Below are 18,960 nucleotides of genomic sequence, written 5' to 3' on the forward strand. Positions count from 1 at the left end.
CCTCTCGCTCCACCATAACACCCACCCTTCGTCACGTCCCTGACCCCACCGCCGCCAGGCAAACCAGTACATCATATAGGAGGCACGTTGTAACCCGTGGCTCTCCGGCTGGTTTGCTCGCTTCGTCATGTGTCTCTCCATCTCTCTTGTCTTCCCATATGCTTCTCCGTGCTCCGAACATTACACATCGTCGCACGCTTGTTTGGCGAGCGGCTGCGCGCGATTCCCCGGTTACGTGTGACGCGCGAACGGCCGCTTCGTTAACGTTCGCGCAGCTGAGTCTATGCGACGACGACTCTTTTTTAGAATTTTCTTCTGACTCGTTTTTTTTTAGAGGAAGTTAGGGAAAGTTACGGAGACGAGGGGAAGTGGGTCTAGAGAGGCGAGTGTTTTTCGGGGTGTGAGAGGTTTAATTTTGGAGCGCGAATCGATGTTTTTTGGTCGCAATGTGAGTGGTCTTTAATGGTTTGGATAGAAGAATGAAACGAAACGGGGATAGAGTTTTCTTCTAACTCGGTTTTTTAGACGAAGTTACGGAGACGAGGGGAAGTGGGTCTAGAGAGATCAAGAGAGTGTTTTTCGGGGTGTGAGAGGTTTAATTTTGGAGCACGAATTTTTGGTTGCAATGTGAGTGGTCTTTAACGGTTTGAATAGAAGAGTGAAACGAAACGGAGACAGAAGGGTGCATAGATGCATGAATCGGGGTAAGGATAGAAATATGAATCGAGGTAAGGATAGAAACATGAATCGAGGTATGAATCGAAGCATGAATGCACGAATAGAGGAACGATGTTTGACTCGAGGTTTGTTGAGCACTAGTCAAGTTTGAAATCTTTCTGCTCCATTAAATTTTTGGAGAATACGTTCAAATTAAAAAATAATGGAGTTTCCCTTAACGTCTGGGGGTGTGAGAGATTTAATTTTGGAGCGCGAATCGACATTTTTTGGTTGCAATGTGAGTGGTCTTTAACTGTTTGAATAGAAGAGTGAAACGAAACGGGGACAGAAGCATGAATAGATGCATGAATCGGAGCATGGATAAAAGCATAGAGAGAAGAATACGTCGAAGCATGAATCGAAGCATAGATGCACAAATAGAGGAGCGATGTTTGACTCGAGATTTGTCGAGCACTGGTCAAGTTTGAAATCTTTCTAGTCCATTAAATTTTTGAAGAATACGTCATTAGAATTCAAATGAAAAAATAATGGAGCTTCCCTGAACGCAATAACTAAAACTTGGAAAATTCTCGAGGCTGCTCGATCCGCTCGAACAGCTCCAAATTATGAATATTCCTTCCGTTGGATGACCGAGTACGTATAAATACGAGGTGGTGCGCGCGCACACTCCCGTTTCATAAATACGTGTGTACACGTGTTGTCTGACGCAACCTGAACCACCGGCTCAAGTTTGTATAGGCGAACCGGAAATGGGGGACGAAATATTCCTCGAAACGGCGTGTCCTTAAATATTCCTTTCACTCGTGTTTCGAGCACATGACAATTGTACTCCACGGAATCAAGCTTTCGAAATTTTCAACGGACGATGCAAAAATTACATCCATTCTCGCAGTAAAACGGCAGTTCGCCGAACTTCAACCTCACTTTCACCGTGTACTTTAATTTTTGGACTTCGTTTGCTCATTACGTATATAAATTAATCCGTAGACGCATGTTTCCTCGCGAATTCGTTTTTTCTTTGAATTTCTAATATTTTTGGATTTGTCCAATGTTAACGAATGTAATATTAGTGAATGAATATTAAAAATAAGTAACGACAAGTAACGACTAAAGATTGAAAACAATTCATGCCTCATTCGTTAAATAAAAACTTGAATCATACAACCAAATATTTCCTAACGAACAACCCCAAACTGAACAATTTAATCGAGTAATAGTCACGAATAAATTCCGAATATTTCTTTCATTCGTCAGTGATGGAGGAATGACTGAAACGTAAATAATTCACCCCGATGAATGAGAATGGACCCACTAAAAAAAATTTGAAATACAACCGCTGCTGCATCGACGGTCTCGTAGACGGTACGAAAGGGGGATGAAGAGAAATTCCACGGAGCAACTTTATTAGGCTTACGATACTAGTCCTATCAGAACTATTCGAAGCAAATCCTCGGCTTTAGCCGTTCCCATTGTCGAACGGCTAGGTGTATCCCGTGTACCACCGCGGTTCGAAACGAGGGGAGACCCCGTCCCATCGTTGGTCCTATGACAACAAAACTAAGGGCAAAAATAGGTGCAGCCGGCCAGCCGGGGCTTGTGTACGTGGTGTATACTAAATATGTATTTATTAAGTAAACAACGGTCGCTCTGGGGTTCTGGGGTACGTACATACGTCTCGTTTCCTATTTCATTGTGAGTAATGCGCTCTCGTGAATTCGATGGTGTTTGGTTACGTCACTGTGCATAAGCGTAGACGCGGACGTTATTGACGTAAAATCTTTCGATTATTTCAACACTTTGTATCTCCCAGCAGCGTGGAGAACATTTTATTACGAATCAAGTACGGTAGAACCTCGATGCTTTTATTTAAATATTTTAATTTTATGGAGAATCTATACATGTTAAGAATTTTGAATGAAAACACAAATTTTGAGAATTTGAGTTAAGTCAGAATATTTAATCTGTAAGAATCGAGGCTTTTAATGTACTTTGAGTGTGCATAGTTGATGTCAGGTCTAATTAGTATGCATTTGTTAATTAACTTCTCGAGGAATAAATGGACTTGGTTTACATTTACGCGAATTTTCATGCATCATTCTTTTCTTGTATCCGTCTTAATTATTAGGTCCAATTCTCACAGTTCTCGTCAATTATAAAATTTTCCTCTTTTATTGCTTCCTTTTTCTCGCCACTCGCATTGAAATATTCTCCCATGCTTATTCCCTTCTAAAAATTGCTTCTGTCTATACATGTCTGTGTGCTGTGTGCTTCTGTGCTGTGTGCTTCTGTCTATGTATTTAATCTTTTCCTCGACTAACTGCTGGTATTATACTATTTCCCTCATTTAGGCTGCGTTTCATTCCACTCTCTCCAGCCCAATATCTATTATTTTCTTCCATTACATTATTCCCACATCCAGCTCTCAACTCAGATTAATATAATAGAAAGTCCACCTTCTATATCTCGTTCAAAATGTCACTGAAATTTATGAACAATCGCACACACTCCTACGCGGTAGGTTCCGGTCATTGTCGCTTATTCATACCTAATAGGTCTGTTGATTTTTTCTTTCTCAGCACTTTTACCATGAAAAGTACACTTTCGATACTTCAGCCACGTGTTGTCCTTCAAACGATCAACGGGGGCACGCGGAGAAGAAATCAACCATGAAAAACTAACTAACGTGCAGTAGTCAGTTTTTACATTATATTTAGGGTGAATTAGGGTGATTTAAAGAGCAGAAACTGCCTTCCTTCAGTTTTCTTCGCTGTTTCCTTGTTCAGAACGTGTAGAAACCACACGTCTTGTTGTTTAATAAATTTCAATTAAATTACTGTGTACTATTGATTTCTTTTACATTAACCCCTTGACATACAAATAAAACGGAATTTAACGTGTTCAAAAAATACTGTTTGATTTCGCTCAACTGATCAGTAACGTGGAAGCTGAGAAGGAGTACATTTTATTTTGCAATTTGCAACATTAAAAAAGAAAATATAATAATAGTTGATACACTGGCACATAGTATGCCTTCTTTTTTTTGAGGGAAAAAAATAGTTTACCAGCGACTAATAAGTCAAGAAGAAGAAACTGAGAAGAATCGTATGGTATCTTGGACATACAGAGCCCATAGTAACCGCAACAGGAATGTTGACAAACAAACACGGTTTCCCTGCGCGCTGTTAATCATTTCCCGCCGGATGCGGACTACCGAAGGTTTAACGAGACTTTTCGACAAGGTTAGCCGGCCAGGCTTAAGAACGAAGCCGTGCCGAGGAACGGCTTCACAGGAACACGTACGCGCGGCAGTGGGTGTGCGATTGAGCAAACCGACCGTAAAGAAGGATAATCGCCGGGAGTCGAAGTAAGAAGAGATAACGAGATCGTATATCCCCATCAAAAAGGAGAGAAGGACAAGGTAAATGCCCCGTTGTTAGCGTGTGTGGGAGCCTCCGAGCAACCCTTGGCACGCTCGCTACACGAACATATACACGCGCGCGGGGCGCACGTCCTCGCGCTCCCCTTCTAAATAATAAACGAGAGGATTTACCCCCGTCAGGTTCGCGCGACGGTACATAAAAATACTCGAATCTGAGAAATTAGCGGACCGGGGGCTAACGGGACGGGTGGTTGGTCGGCGAAAAGTAGTCGGTCACGGGATGGGCAAGACGGAGGGCGACGAAGGGCGGACGAGAGGATCTGGAAAAAGAGAGCTCGAGGGAGACGACGGGGTCGCGGAGGCGTTTCTGGTCTCCGTGCCGAGTGGCGGCCCCTGGGAAAAAAGGGTACCTAAAAGGGTTGAATTAATGTCGCGATAAATATATGATTTAAGGTGGAAACGTTTGCAACTCCGGCTAATTTTTTATCTGAGACCGCGATGCTCCTCGGTCGGAGAGAGCTTTTTACCCTAGAAAAGAGAGGACCGTCTCTCCATCGGAGCACGCTCTCGGCGAGGGGCAAAGGAAGCGGGTCCGAGGGACGGGGACCGGGATGAAAACCGAGGACGGAGGAGGGCGGTCAAATCTAACGATTATTTCTTTTTTCGGGTAATTTACTACCGGCGAGAATTTGAGCGGACGTGCGCTTTTTAATAGTTCGCGGCACTCGAAGGACGAAAGAGTCCTTTTTCACCACCCTCCAACGTTGGTCCAGCATCCCGTCGTCCAGATCGGCACCGACGCGCAGAGACAACGCGGCGGCGTCGTTCCGCGGGCGGTTACGATGAAAATTACGAGACTATAAAGCGGCCATCCGCGACGCAGTTTATGTCACTCCAGTCCACCGCTGAATTTTACTACAGATTACTCATCGCTTTTTCCTCACGACGTTCGATGGCAACGAACATGGGCACGCGTTACTGATAGGGGGTTGAGGTTTGAGGGTTGCGGGTTGAGGTTGTGTACGCGTGGTATCTGGTGATACGCTTCAGGATTGGTGGCGATTAAGAGTAGGTTTCGTAAGAAACGAATGTTATTTGACCACTAACAGAAATGCTATCAACATCTACAACAACTCAACAAAATTAAAAATTTAATTCTTGCATGGATGACACTTAACGAACCTGTATGCAAATTGCATTATCCACTCATAAATACTTCTACTTCCTCCTGCCTCAAATTCCAAATATTAAACATCTCCACAACGACTCAACAAAATTAAAAATTTAATTCTTGCGTGGATGACACTTAATGAACCTGTATGCGAATTGTATTATTCACTCATAAATTCTTCTCCTTCCTGCTCCAAATTCCAACTACTAAACATCTCCATAACGACTCAACAAAATTATAAATCTAATTCTTGCATCGATGACACTTAACGAACCTGTATGCGAATTGCATTAACATCTCCACAACAACTAAACCGTTCCAACTACCGCCTCTCAGTAAACCTAAACGCCCAATCATCCTTTCCAACCTCCAACCCTCTCCGCCCTTCACATGGTCGAGTAACGAGAGACAATCGACCCAACGCCAGACTTCCTTTGCCGATCGGTTACCTTTCGCGCGCAATTTCGTCCCGAAATCCTTCGCAGATTGTACGTCATTCCTTTTCTGGCAGGGAGGAGTAGGGAGAGAGGGAGCATCCCCGCGGGACCGCAAACATCAGTTCCCCCCAATTATCTGCGACACGAGCGAACACGCTGATGGCGAAACTCGCGCGTATCGGCGTCGGCATACGTGACGACGAGACTGCGAAAGACCATGGGAATCGGAACCACCCTTATTTCTTCGGTTGGCGAACGGACGAGAGGGATGAGAGAGAGAGAGAGAGAGTGGGAGAGTGAGAGGACAGGACGAGGAGAACCGGAGGACAGTCACCCTCCCATGCAGGAAGCGGGAGCAGCCACGACCGCTTAGGTTTCCGCAGCGTCGACGCTTTTTGAATTAACCGCCTGGACATTAGAATACGAAATTGATATATTATGGCCGAGGACCAGAGCCCCGTTCCCTTCTCCCCCTTTCCCACCCACCCTCTCGCAGTCTTGGACCCTCCGTTGAAAGGCCGCGAAACCGCGGGGGTCAGATCGGGACAGTGAAAGAAGGCGGATGGTCCGGTTACACGTACTCTTTAGGGATGACTGGCCTCGGTTCGCATCTTTCATCGCATTATCTTCCCTCGTAAAACACTTCTTTATAGGTTCCCGGAACCCTTCTCTCCCCTCTACCACGATTTCTGTCCACCGTGTCGCGTGTTCGTCGTCGTTCTTTCCTTCGAACGGGGGTTGCTTTCTCGTGGATAACTCCGAGATGCTGCGGGGATGATCGGAATCGTATGGATATTAGTTTTTCATGGGCGGATTTGTTAAAGAAAGGCCGGTTTACAACTCCGCGGAACTACCGGCGATAACCGAAGGAGACATGGAAATTTCTGCGAGTCGCTCCTGAGGAGACGCGGACGGTTAGCAAGGAAATTCTTTGTTTTTCTTTATTCGCGAGGGTTTTTGTAAGATGGTGACCTATGGGGAACCTGCGGGTCATTCGAGGGGGTTTAATTATTGTTGGGTGTGGCTTCAAGTTTTTATACTCAGAAATGCGAACTTCGTAAGGCGTTTGACTAAATTAAATAATAGTTTCGACCAGATACTGATGTTACTAAATGAATTTTTCATTATAAATATGCATGTATATGAATAAGCTCGTGAAAGTCACAAAGTGGATTTATTGTAATAAAATTGTTCAACCCTAAACCTACCATTACCACGTATTATATATGATTGTTTCATGCATTCTTTTATTTAATTTCACGTAGAATATTTTTGCATTTAATTAAAAAGAGCGTCTATAGGATCAGTCATTTGATCGACAATGGTAGAAATAGGTACACTGGAAATTTTGGTTTTCATCTGCACATATAGGTTCATAATTGTCGATTTTCCGTTCCATAAATTTTTGTATATTTAAAAACAAAATTCGGCTCATCGCGCGAGAGTCTTTTATCTTTTTCAATTTTATATTCTCAAATACATCCCATTTACTATTTCTCCCATATATATACACGTATAAGCTTATACACACATATTCATAATGAAAAATTCATTTGGTAACATCAGTATCTGGTCGAAACAATTATTTAATTTAGTCAAACTTCCTAGATAAACATAGAGGGTGCGAAAATGTATAAGATCGACTGTATTACGAATTTACCAACCCTCGCGTTTCTTAGATCTCGACGAAGTTGCTCGGCATCGAATTCGAGGGTCCGTTCGGCGAAAGGTCACTTGAAAAATATCAACGCGGTGGCTTCCGTCGACGAGCAGCGTCACGTTTTTCCACGGCTGATTTATCGCGGTGGCGATTAAGAGGAAGGGCCTGGAGGAAAGAACGTCCGACCTTAGCGAACGTCGATCGGAGTTTCTCGACGAGGTTCGATCGGCTAATGGCCTCTGGTAGACATTAACATTGACGGAGAAGTCTACAGCGTTTATGTGAGCGTAGCGTTAATTTGGCTTTAAGGTACCAGTCACCCGTGCCACCCACCCCCGATCTCACCCCCTCTACTGTATCCGCGCCGGTGGTTCTCTTGTTAGCATACTTATCATCCGGCCGTGGAATTAAGAAGGAGCGAGGTGTCTAGGGGTGTGAAAGTACCGAGAAGCGGCACGAGGGTAGAGAAAGACGTTAGGGGTGACTGTCGTGCCGAACAGGAGGACGAAGAGGGGACAAGGGTGTGGGGTTGAGCTGTTGATAATATCAGCTCGAGCAGAGTAGAACGGGTATTGGCTGGCGGACTATTGTCGGAATAATGTTGATTGGATTCAAGACCGAAGGCATTAATCTGCCTTCTTTTATTATGGACCGAGAGGGACGATCTTAACCTTCCGCTCTCTCTCTCTCTCTCTCTCTGTCGTCCCGAACTGATACTAGAAATAAGAAGCCCTCGTTTTCCCTCACCCTCCACGTCGGATCCGATACCGAATCCAGTAACACTCTCGAGGAGTGTTAATAATGGTCGAATCCTAGGTACAACATGCTCGAGCTGCTTATTAATTTCAAAGGCCATGAATTCCACAGAAGAACGAATTACTAAGCTGAATATATTTTTAAAATATATTTTTAAAATAATATTCGCGATGAATATGTTCTCAAACGAATAGCATCTGTATTCGTTTTAATATGGGCTCGAAAATTTGTTAAATAGTTCCAAATACTATAGTCTCCACAGGAAAGAGAATTTTTAAGTCAAATATATTTATTGGGTTGTCTAGAAAGTCCACGGGGATATATCGAAATTGTTGAAAATAAATTAGCATGTATACAGAGAAGACCGGATAAGTGCAAGACAGGACTGACTGGATAAATGCAAGGTGGCTATTCCCCTTGAGTATTTCTTATTGTACCGTATATAAATACATACAATATATAATAAACATAAAATACAATATAAAAGTATATGTACTCAATTGTAAATATACACAATATTCAAGTACATATTTGTAATGGAAAATTGATTTGGAAACATAAAGCCTATCATTTAAATTAGACTCTTCAATAGATATTATATGGCACTGACTGTAATTCAATAAATATATATATATATATATATATATATATATATATATATATATATATACCAAAATTCAAATGAGCCTTTGAATTTTTTGTTAAAATTGCCACGAACTTTCTGAACAATCCCAACACAAACCCTGAATACGATAACATTCACGGATAATTAATAAGATATTTTCCCAAAACAAACCCCCGTCACCTTTTAAAAAATATTTCAAAAAGGCCCCTGGAACTACTTGTATTCACCTTGAAGCCCTGATAAATCTATCTCGAGATCCATCATCGGTTAAATTACATCGTCCACGGTCGTACGGATCCTCTGGCCAACTTCATTCGTCTCTGACAATACGGACAGCGTTAGGGCGGATTCGATTCCTGGAAACGATCCCTGTATCGCGAAAAAATCCTCCGGGACAATGGACGCGAGTGGAACTATCGCGTCGGTTCGGAGCTTTCCGCTCGGAAAGGAGAAGATCCAGATGGATGATCGTAAGTGGTGGACAGAGGCCGATAAGGGTAGCGGGCAGGTCATCCGAGAGGGGCGAGACGGACCAAGGGGAGGGGGTTCGCTGGACCCTGAAGAATGGACCTCTTTGTTTAGCCGTTTATGGTGGAAGAGATTTAGCCGGATTGCCGTCAGCCGATAGCCACCAAGGGTGTCGACCAGTTCGTATCCAACGAAGGGGTGGTGGAGGAATCCGTGAAACTTCCACTAATACGCAGCCCGATTCTTGACTTCTCCCAACTTCCTTTCCCTTCTGGCGACCTTCTTCTTTCCACGGGCCGCCACGGGCCAACACCTTCGAAGATTCGGTACGTTTACGAGCGACCCCTTACAATGGCCGGGCATTAGCTGACAACAGAGGTGTGGACATCGGATAGTCCTAACACCCTTAACGCACACCCCTGCGCTTGATTGGCCGGCGAGGCGCCTCAAACGTTTCGCATTTATAGCCCCTGGGATCTAAATAAAATCTCCGCTGGGCAGATAAGCCTCCGGTTCTTGCCCGATCAGGAACAAATCCTTGCTGGACTCTGTTGGCTGTCCGACTCTGTTCGCTCCCAGTCGTATGGGGGTCGATTGGTTCAATTTTTGAAAGATTTTCAAGTTGTGATGCTGTGAAGTTAACTCTTCTTTGACTTAATTGTTTAGTCGAGTCGCATATTGTCACAAGTGATAGTTAAATTAATTGAAATGCATATATTAATATAAAACAAAGAGTGAATTTACAGTACAGGTACTGAACTAAATATGTAGCTTTTTTTTTAAAGATATATCTAAAAACAGCCAAGATTTAATATTGAAGAATATTTTTGTTGAAGGACGTCAATATCAGACAAAGGAATTTTTTAAATGAAAACTTGCTATTTTATTCAGAAAGAACTGTTCGGACTATATTGTGTTTAAAAATAGCCAAGATTCAATCTTTAAGAACCTTTTTTGGTTAAAGAACATCAACAGGAAAGGAATTTTTTCATTGAAGAGTTTCTATTTTATTCAGTCCATATCGCACAAAAAATAGTCGAGATTCAATCTGTAAGAACATTTTTGTTAAAGGACGTCAACATCAGCAACAAAAGAATTTTTTAAATGAAAACTTGCTATTTTATTCCGAAAAACTATTCAGTCCATTTAGTCGAGGTTGACGTCTTTCAATAAAATAATTTATCACCGTATCAATTTTGTTTTATTCGAAAATAAGGTCCTAATGGTTCTTGGAAACTTTTCACGTGTTTTGTTTGACCGTACGGCCCTGTCTGACAGAAGCTGTTTCTTCGTCTGGCGTGCAACATATTCAGAATTCATGTCTTCGGTTCTCTTTTTTCGGCCGTAAATACAACCGTATTCCCCTCTTCTCCACGAATCAGTCTGGTTCAACGCGACACGAAGACGTCTCTCTGTTGTTTAGTGCGCAAAGTGCACCGGGGTATTTATGAATCATGGTTCGCTTCAGCTTCGAATTTTTTACAAGCTCTTACAAGCTCGCAACATTAAAATAAAATATATCATAAAATATCGAATATATTCTAAAGTGTATTCTAAAATATATTCGATGATATATTTTATGATATATATTATTAATTATGAAATAAGTCATATGCATTCTATATATTCATATATATTGGCTATTTTTAGATACAATATATCTCCAAAATAAACAAATGTATTCTTATATCGAGTTCAGTACCTGTACTGTAAATTCACACTTTGTTTTATATTAATACCATAAGGGTTATTTTTGTTTAGAAAATAAAATATATATATTTAGAATGGCAGTGCCAATTTTGCTTGCTTGGTTTTTTTAAGTGCGTAAATGTCACTTCAGTTATTGCACTGAATCCATACATCACGATACAATTATTTCTATTTTTCTTGACATTACTTTTCCTTGCATAAATTCTTAATTTTGACTCAGTTCGCGTTATCGTAACTCTGTACATTACATTTACGTTAGTCTGTGTTTTGTACACGTCTGTTGGGACCCACCGGTCCCTAGCTTGGGTACCTCGGGGTTGCTAAGCCCTTACTGTAGCTGCATACTCGCATGCTACAGCCCCTGAGGGGCAGTGCCAACAAAAGAAAAGAAAAAGTCTAAAACTATTAGGTTGTCCAGAAAGTTCGTGTCAATTTCTAAGAAACATTCGAAAACACGTTTGAATTTTAATATATATTTATTGAATTACATAGGTGCCATTTTGTTCCACAACCTTTCCGCCTTTTAAGGGATGAATGCATGTTATTTGTTTTCAACCAGTTCAATATATTCAGACCTATACCACTACCAAAAATCGACATGGACTTTCTGGACAACCCAATTAATTTAATTACATAACTATATATATACTTAATTTAGAAAATCCTGGAGCGCATTATCTATCCCAATATATGCACTTCAATCTCGAAAACAAACCCTAGAATTTTCTCTTCGAATATATCCTATACTATTTATATTTAACCAAAAATTTTACAGCCCCTTTTGGAATATACTTTACACCCCATCGCTCGATTTAGTCGTATTTAGAAGACTGCATTCCCACGAACCTATCCTCGAATCTCAATATACTCGTCGCAGAATAAAACCCAACGTCCATGGACGTCCTTCCACTTATCAAAAACGATCAAATCACGATAGTATCACGAGAAGTGTTACAATAATCGCGATACGACCTAACGCCGCTCCTGTAACGCGAATGTAATGCCCCGGGATAGCTGTATCGGACAGATGATATCAGTTCGACGAAAGCGTTTGAAATAGACATTTGCTGGATTCCAGGAGGGGGTCTGGGGGGACAAGCCGGGTACTAAGTGGCCGCTACCGTTGAGATACAGTTATGCAATAATGAGCTAATGTGGGTAATAGGATTATTCCGGAATCTCCTGTAATTGGCCGCTGAAAAGGTGAGCTCGGTTTTGCTAATCACCCACTAAAAGGTAACTTTGGACGCTTTACAGTTAAGCTTAAGAGGTTTACTGGGCTTTACACGCATACGGAAACTTTACGATTGTTTCCTTTTTCGCGTTACGACGCACAGAGACCCTGTCATTATCATTTTAACGCAATAGGATTAATTATACGTTCGTTACCGTCAGCCTCGCAAAGAGACACATCCTCGCGAGCGCTTTTCGCGACCGAGAGGAATTTCGACCCTCTGACGGGGAGACGTGTGCAAGTGCGAAGCTCAGTTTCTTTTCTTTTTTTTTAATAGCCATTTGTACGGTCGCAGCGTTTGAAATATTAAGGATGTTAAATTTATTGCAATCTTCGAGAGCTGAGTATTTTTGATAATAGTTTATTCTTATTTAAGAGGATTGCTACGCAATTATGCAGGAGAATGTATGAACGCTATTTTTAAATGGAACTTTGATAAATTGCATATATAGAGAACGTGCAATAACAAATGGTATCTTATCGTGGATACAAATGCATAAGGTTACATTTAAAAATATCCTAACCTATTCGAAACAGCAAAAGTGATAAATGTACGTCTACCAGCGATCGCTTCGTCATCTACAGAGGGCCGAATCCGGATTTTCGTATTCGTAGCCATATAAAATACACATCTCACGTCTCGTAACAGTTTCGTCGAAGTAAATGACTACGTGGAAAACTCGCATTTGCGTATGAATTACATGACGCCGATCTTACTTTATGTAGAATGTCTGCAGTCTGGAGAAGATAGTCTACGTCAAAAATATTCTGACATCCCCGACTGTCAGACATCGAAGAATTACAAAAAACAAAGCTACACTCGTAACAATAATTTGTCAACACTCTTCTATTTACTGAAAGAACTGCCTCGCGTCATATAAACTTCATCCCCTTCTACCAGAAGGATTACAAAAAGCAAAGCTACAGTTGTACAAATAATATTTCAATGTACAGTCAACGAAAAGGTACCGACCCACGTATGTCGAAAAACTAATCGTTTAGGAGATATCTCATTCAAATAATGTAAATATTATACAAAGGCATCATTTCTCACACCTCTATTTATTCAAAGAACTGCCTCGCGTCATATAAACTTCATCCCCTTCTACCCAGAAGGATTACAAAAAGCAAAGACTCATAAAAATAATTTTTCAACTTGTCTAAGACTCTTCTATTTATTCAAAGAACGCCTCGCGTGCTCGTACGCGTCGATATTCGACCGAATGGTTGAAGATTCGGACCGAGGGATGAAGTTGCAAGTCGAAGGATACTCGCGGAACTTCATAAATCACCGCGTGGACGTAGGAGGCCTGAAAGTGGGCAAGGACGGATCGCAAATGTGCGAACGCGCGCGTGCTTCCTGGGGAAAATACGGAGAAACACGTGTGCGCTCCGGGTCTTTATTTACTCTAAAAGGTAAAGGGAAAAACCGAGGTCTGTCCATCCATACCTCGGCCACTTTCCAAGCCTGACCGTTCTCACAGTAAATATTTCGAAGTGAATTGCAACTTCGTCCCTAATCCAACCCCCATGCCCGAGGCTTGATCCATGGCGTCCCACTAAATTCCTCCTGAATTTATAAGCCACTGACGTCCTCGATGTCCTTTCGCTGTTATCAAGTTTTTTGAGATTCTTCATCCGGCACTGCGCAAGAGAATCAACTCCAAACAGCCGAAAAGAAAATCGAACTACCCACTAGTTTAAAGGAAGCGTGGAGCACAAAAGAAAACTTAAACAAAATAATCCAGCTACTTAAAGATGCACATATATGGACCAACATCTAACATTGGAGAAAATCTCATAAGAAACTGTCGCTAATAACCAAAGGTTGATGCGACGTTAAATATGTAATAAACAAAAAAATATTGCGCACTGTAGGGTTAAACCAAATGTCGAAACTATTTTTGGTTATTTAGTAAGCCTCAAGGATGTCTTTCCTTTTCAGTGCTTCAATTTGCCAACATTTCTGTACGTCTGCCAACGTATATGGGCGACGATCTGATCGACAAAGATGAAAGGCCACTCGAAAGCATTCCTCGTGAGAGCGAACTGTACGGAAGAGTTGCGTGGAACGCGGATAATGATAACAATAAAAAGGAGGTCTCGAGGGCTCCCCGATATAGCGCAACGAGCCCGAAGAAAAACCGAAGCCAGCTCCGTCTTTCGGCTCGTTCGTGGTTGGAGGGTGCTCAGCCGTGTAGTGTCAATGAATAAAAATTTGCGGCTAGGGGTGGCCCTCCTCGCGTTTGACGCCGATTTTAAAGCTTACCCTCGAACCTCCCTGGCCCGCCGCTGCTCGACCTTACCCTCTTTCTGTTCTGCGGAGACATTACTTTATACTGCGGCGGAGCATCGCGAAGAGTCACGGTTCGCAATCAGCGGTAGCTGAAACTCGCACTTATTTTCGCCCGAGTGCCCACGACCCCCGCGAAACCACCCTCGGAGCAACCCCACTTCTCCGCCCTGTCCGCTGCACGACCTCGGGATAAGACGGTTTCGCCTCGAGATCATTATGCCACGCCTTAAGTCGAGCTAATATGTCCGAGCTAGGCTCTGGCGGAACTTTTATTATTAAATAAACGGGGCGAAAATAAATCTAGAGTTGAGAGACACTGGGTCTTTAACAGGGGAATGTTTTATTTCTGCTAGCAGTATTTGTGCACAAGAGGTCAGTGCGAAAAACGTGTGGCAGATCACGGTTGCCAACTTGGGGGTTTTGTCTCTAGAAGAATTTTTTTAGAGGTTTTTCAATGCCTATAGCGACACACAGAAGCTCACACATCTTTGTTCGTTAAGGTTCCCCGTTGAAATTTTCAACTTTTGCAACTATTTATTTTTTACTTCGGAACCTCAAATGGGAATACGATGAAATTTTTACCGAATGCCCACGTTCGTCATAGGTACCCATGAAAAAATCGGTGACCCAATCAAAGATTTCCAAGAGCCTCAAGAAAATTTGTAAGTGTTTTTGAGGTTTGTGATCTTTGACTCGAATTTTTAGTGTGATAAAGCCATCTAAGCGTTTTCTAGCATTACACAATTTTTATTGGCCTTCGAAAGAGCTTTCCAACGACACGTTTATGGAGTAAATCGGTTAAGAATTGAGGAAGTTACAGACGTTTGAAGTTGACAAGTCAATCTTGAGTCATGATTTTGGTCAATTTCCCCCAGGGTCATTATACGGAATAAAAATATTATCCAATCATCACAAAATTCGGTATCTATCGGGTTTTTTGAGCGTTGAATCCGAATATGACGTTATTTTTACGTTACAAATTTTTCCTGCAGTAGTTTAAGGCGATAACTTGAGAAATAATTTTCCTAGAATTTTTTAACTATTTTTGCTGAATTTCTCGCATCGAATTCAGTGCGAATCGATAAAAATATTCCAAACTATATGTTTCACAGGAATATTTGCTGAAATAAAATTGCACAGTATTATTTCAGCAAATATTTCTGTGAAAGTTATAGTTTCGAAGATGTCCGAGGTGTTAATAGTTATCGCCCCACCCTGTATAAATTAGACAAACATGAAAGATGCCTATCAGTCCAATTTATAAACCAAATCCCTGCCATATTTTTAAACACAGTCAGCTGCACTATAAACACCCAATTTTCAAAATTATTTTTCCCCGAAAACGAGACATAGTACGAAAAATGTTCTTCTACACTTTCGGCTCAGTGTCTCGGGAGGAATCATCCCCTATCCGATCGTACCACAATTACCGCGACGCTCGGTATATACATACTTGGAATGGAGTAGCGAACCGTCGCGAGCTAGAAACGGAGCGGGTCTGCGACATAGACAATTTAATGCCGTTTTATAAATTATACATCGTTCGCGAGATCGCGAGACGAGCCGATTACGAGGGGGTGGATCGTTCGTTCCCCGTTTAATCCCGGTGTCGTGTACGTGCGCGCCGTGAGGATGTTGTGACGTCGAGAACAGACACCCAGGGTAGCTCTGGCAAGGGCGCGACGTCAAGGGAGAGGGGTCCAATGGAACGAAGGAAGTCAGACGAGTTTCGTTGACACGAATTTCTAATTTGTAGGTTTCTAGACGGCATGCTTCTCGGGTCGTTCATTATGTATCGGCTGCTCGGAAGTCAGTCCGTGGAAGATCGCGCGAATGCATAAGTTTGTTAGACGAGAAGTAAGGAATATACTTCTATGAATCGCGTTTCTCGTGTTTCGAGGGAGTATCTCTTGTGTTTTGGAAATGTTGTTGAATATTAATTCTGTGATGTTTGATTTGTGATTGGTTCAGAGAAAAATATCTTGGGATGAAGCCATTGACAGTCATTAATAATTGAATGTTAATTGACAGGAGAATTTTAATTGGAATATACTTTAATTTATATTGTTGCGTTTAGACATAACGAGAACTTTAATAAGGAACAAGTAACTTTATGTAACAGGGTTCGTACATATTTTTACGTATATTTACGCAAATCTAGTATCATTTTTCTTAAAATAACGTAGCCTATGTTACTCCATAGAAAACAAGGAAGCTACTGTTAAAATTTGCTATCAATCGGTTAAGCAGTTTTTAAAAATTATTGTGTACATACAAACGAACGTTGTCTCTTTATACGATAATAGTAAGATAAGATATTAGATGAATATTTATTGTACAAGTTGAATTTAAGATCAGGTTTATCAATTATCTAGAACAATATAAATTTAACTATCCGACACTGTCAATGCTTGTATTACTAATAGTATTCTATTATATGCATTTGCTATGTGTCATTTTGTTGTGCCCCATTTTCAAGATGATTCCCGTACCAGTTCAAAGGCAGCGTTTTTACGCGTATTCTATGCAAATTAAATAAAACAAGCTCCGCACGAAACGAGAAAATATTCTCGATATCGGTCGCCTCTGTCCCGGGATATTTGTTTCCCCGCAGCCACCTTCGAGGCGGAATTCCTAGGCTTCTCCATCTTTCGTTATACCCGCAATGCCTCATCCAAAAAACGGCGCTTTAGCGTCCCAAAAGATATAACCCAGACACCTCGCAAAGCCCCATACGTTATATGAATAATAGTCCGCGCGAACGCGAGACGACGGCGAGGTCCGTGGAAGGGGTGAATTTAGGGGATGCCGATGAATATATCAGCGCCGACGTATCCAATCATTCCCTTATTACGATATCGATACATTATTTTCATAATACGACAACGAAGGGGGCCTGCACGCGAAAAAGGAAAGTCACCAGACTTTTCCAACCCCCCTTCTCGACCACCCCAGCGTTTTCTACGTCGATGGCGATGGGGCTGAAAAAAAAAGACTGATACGAGGACGAAGAAGGGTGAGAGGGTGTTCCTTAGACTAGCGCGTTTTCCGTCAGGGCTATCGATTTCGGGATTAGGCGGCAATTTTTCAAGCCTATGGCGAATAATTACCGAATACTTCCCCCATCGCGAGCGGCCTCAGCCATAAACGACCGAACGCGACCCCTACGTGCCATCGAAATCGACACATGGATTCCGTTCCACGAAACGTCAGGAAACGCGGCGAAGAAAATTTCGCAGGGATGATTAAAGATTCTACCCGCGATCCTTTTAAATAGATGGAAAATTAATGTTACGAGGGAAATTTTGTTGTATGAATTTTTGGCGGATCGTCTACATGCCCGGTTGAAAAAAACCACTCGGTATACGAGGTGTTTCATTGCCGTGGGCATTTGTATTTATCCTTTTTTTTGTTACATATATTATTAGATCTACTGGACTTTACAGAGCAGCGTAATCTATGAATATATAAATTTTGCTATCTGATGTTGTCAATATTTGCATTATTTACTCGTGTTATTAATTGTTTTATATTATTTTACGTTACGTAACACTACGATGCATTATGTTGTATTCAGTATCGACCTACTTTATGCAGTAAATACTCATCTAATAGAAAATTAGCAGGAATAACTCGAAGAGGTGATAAATTTGTTATATTTATTTTTAAAAAAGCAATTGTTAACCTAACCTCAATCCATAGCGTCTCGATATCCCTGCTAAAACGGTGACACTCACCCTTTCGAAAAGCTATACTCCATTTACAGAAACTTTCTTCATCCAAGTAAATAATCACACCTTTTGCGAACAACCACACTAATGACTTAATAAAAAAATAAATAAAAAGTAAAACTTGGAAAACTTGATCGTTACTAAACTTTTAGTCCTCTATCTCACAAGCAATTTCGGACTGAACACTTTCGCTACATCTTTTCGAGACCTTACATTTACGACAACTATAACAATCCAAGAATAAATTTTTTAAGTCATCTGGACCACAAAGTGCACCACTCACGAGCTTCGACACTTGACAAAATCGAACACTTTCTGTTATACAGGTACAAATTTTTGTAAAACGTAACGAATTAATTATTTCAACAACAATTTCCATACGTATGAACGTAATCCGAAAATGTAACGACTTCGTACGGTAGGTGTTAGTTTGTCAGTACCGAAATATTAAACCCGCAATGATTCGTCTTATAATTACGACGTTAGGTTACACACTGGCAATTATTATCATCTCGATTCAAGTTTTGAGATCGTATCACGGCTGAAGCACTCAGCTCACCATTGGACGCGAGTGTGTCGAGTGTTCTCGTACACGTTAATATGCAGAAAAATATACAAATAAAAAACTGTAATTGCAAACAGCTATAATTAGTATCTTAGCCTAGGTCAACATCTGAAATTCAAATTTATTTAGATAGTGACACAGAATGATTCGTGTATCGAACGGCTTTCCTAATTATTCCGCGCAACAAATTTTTGATTAATCATCGCCGTTCCAGATTGTTTCTCTTCCCCTTTCTGTAATCAAGTATCGA

At 41.4% G+C, this 18,960-nt stretch overlaps 1 protein-coding gene across 8 annotated transcripts in view; it reads right to left on the reverse strand.

The window, feature by feature from the left end:
* The window catches only part of LOC128877864 (forkhead box protein P1), a 392,211-nt gene that overhangs the window by 160,373 nt on the left and 212,878 nt on the right, over nt 1–18,960 (reverse strand). The window contains exon 1 of one of the 8 annotated variants that reach the window (XM_054125475.1): nt 8,934–9,050. The exons of the other annotated variants lie outside the window; for them this stretch is intronic. The gene's annotated coding sequence lies outside the window, so the exon portion shown is untranslated. Of the gene's footprint in view, nt 1–8,933; nt 9,051–18,960 lie in introns of those variants that run through there. 8 annotated transcript variants of the gene reach the window in all.

The sequence above is a fragment of the Hylaeus volcanicus genome, chromosome 6, assembly GCF_026283585.1.
Source record: "Hylaeus volcanicus isolate JK05 chromosome 6, UHH_iyHylVolc1.0_haploid, whole genome shotgun sequence".
Classification (NCBI taxonomy): Eukaryota; Metazoa; Arthropoda; class Insecta; order Hymenoptera; family Colletidae; genus Hylaeus; species Hylaeus volcanicus.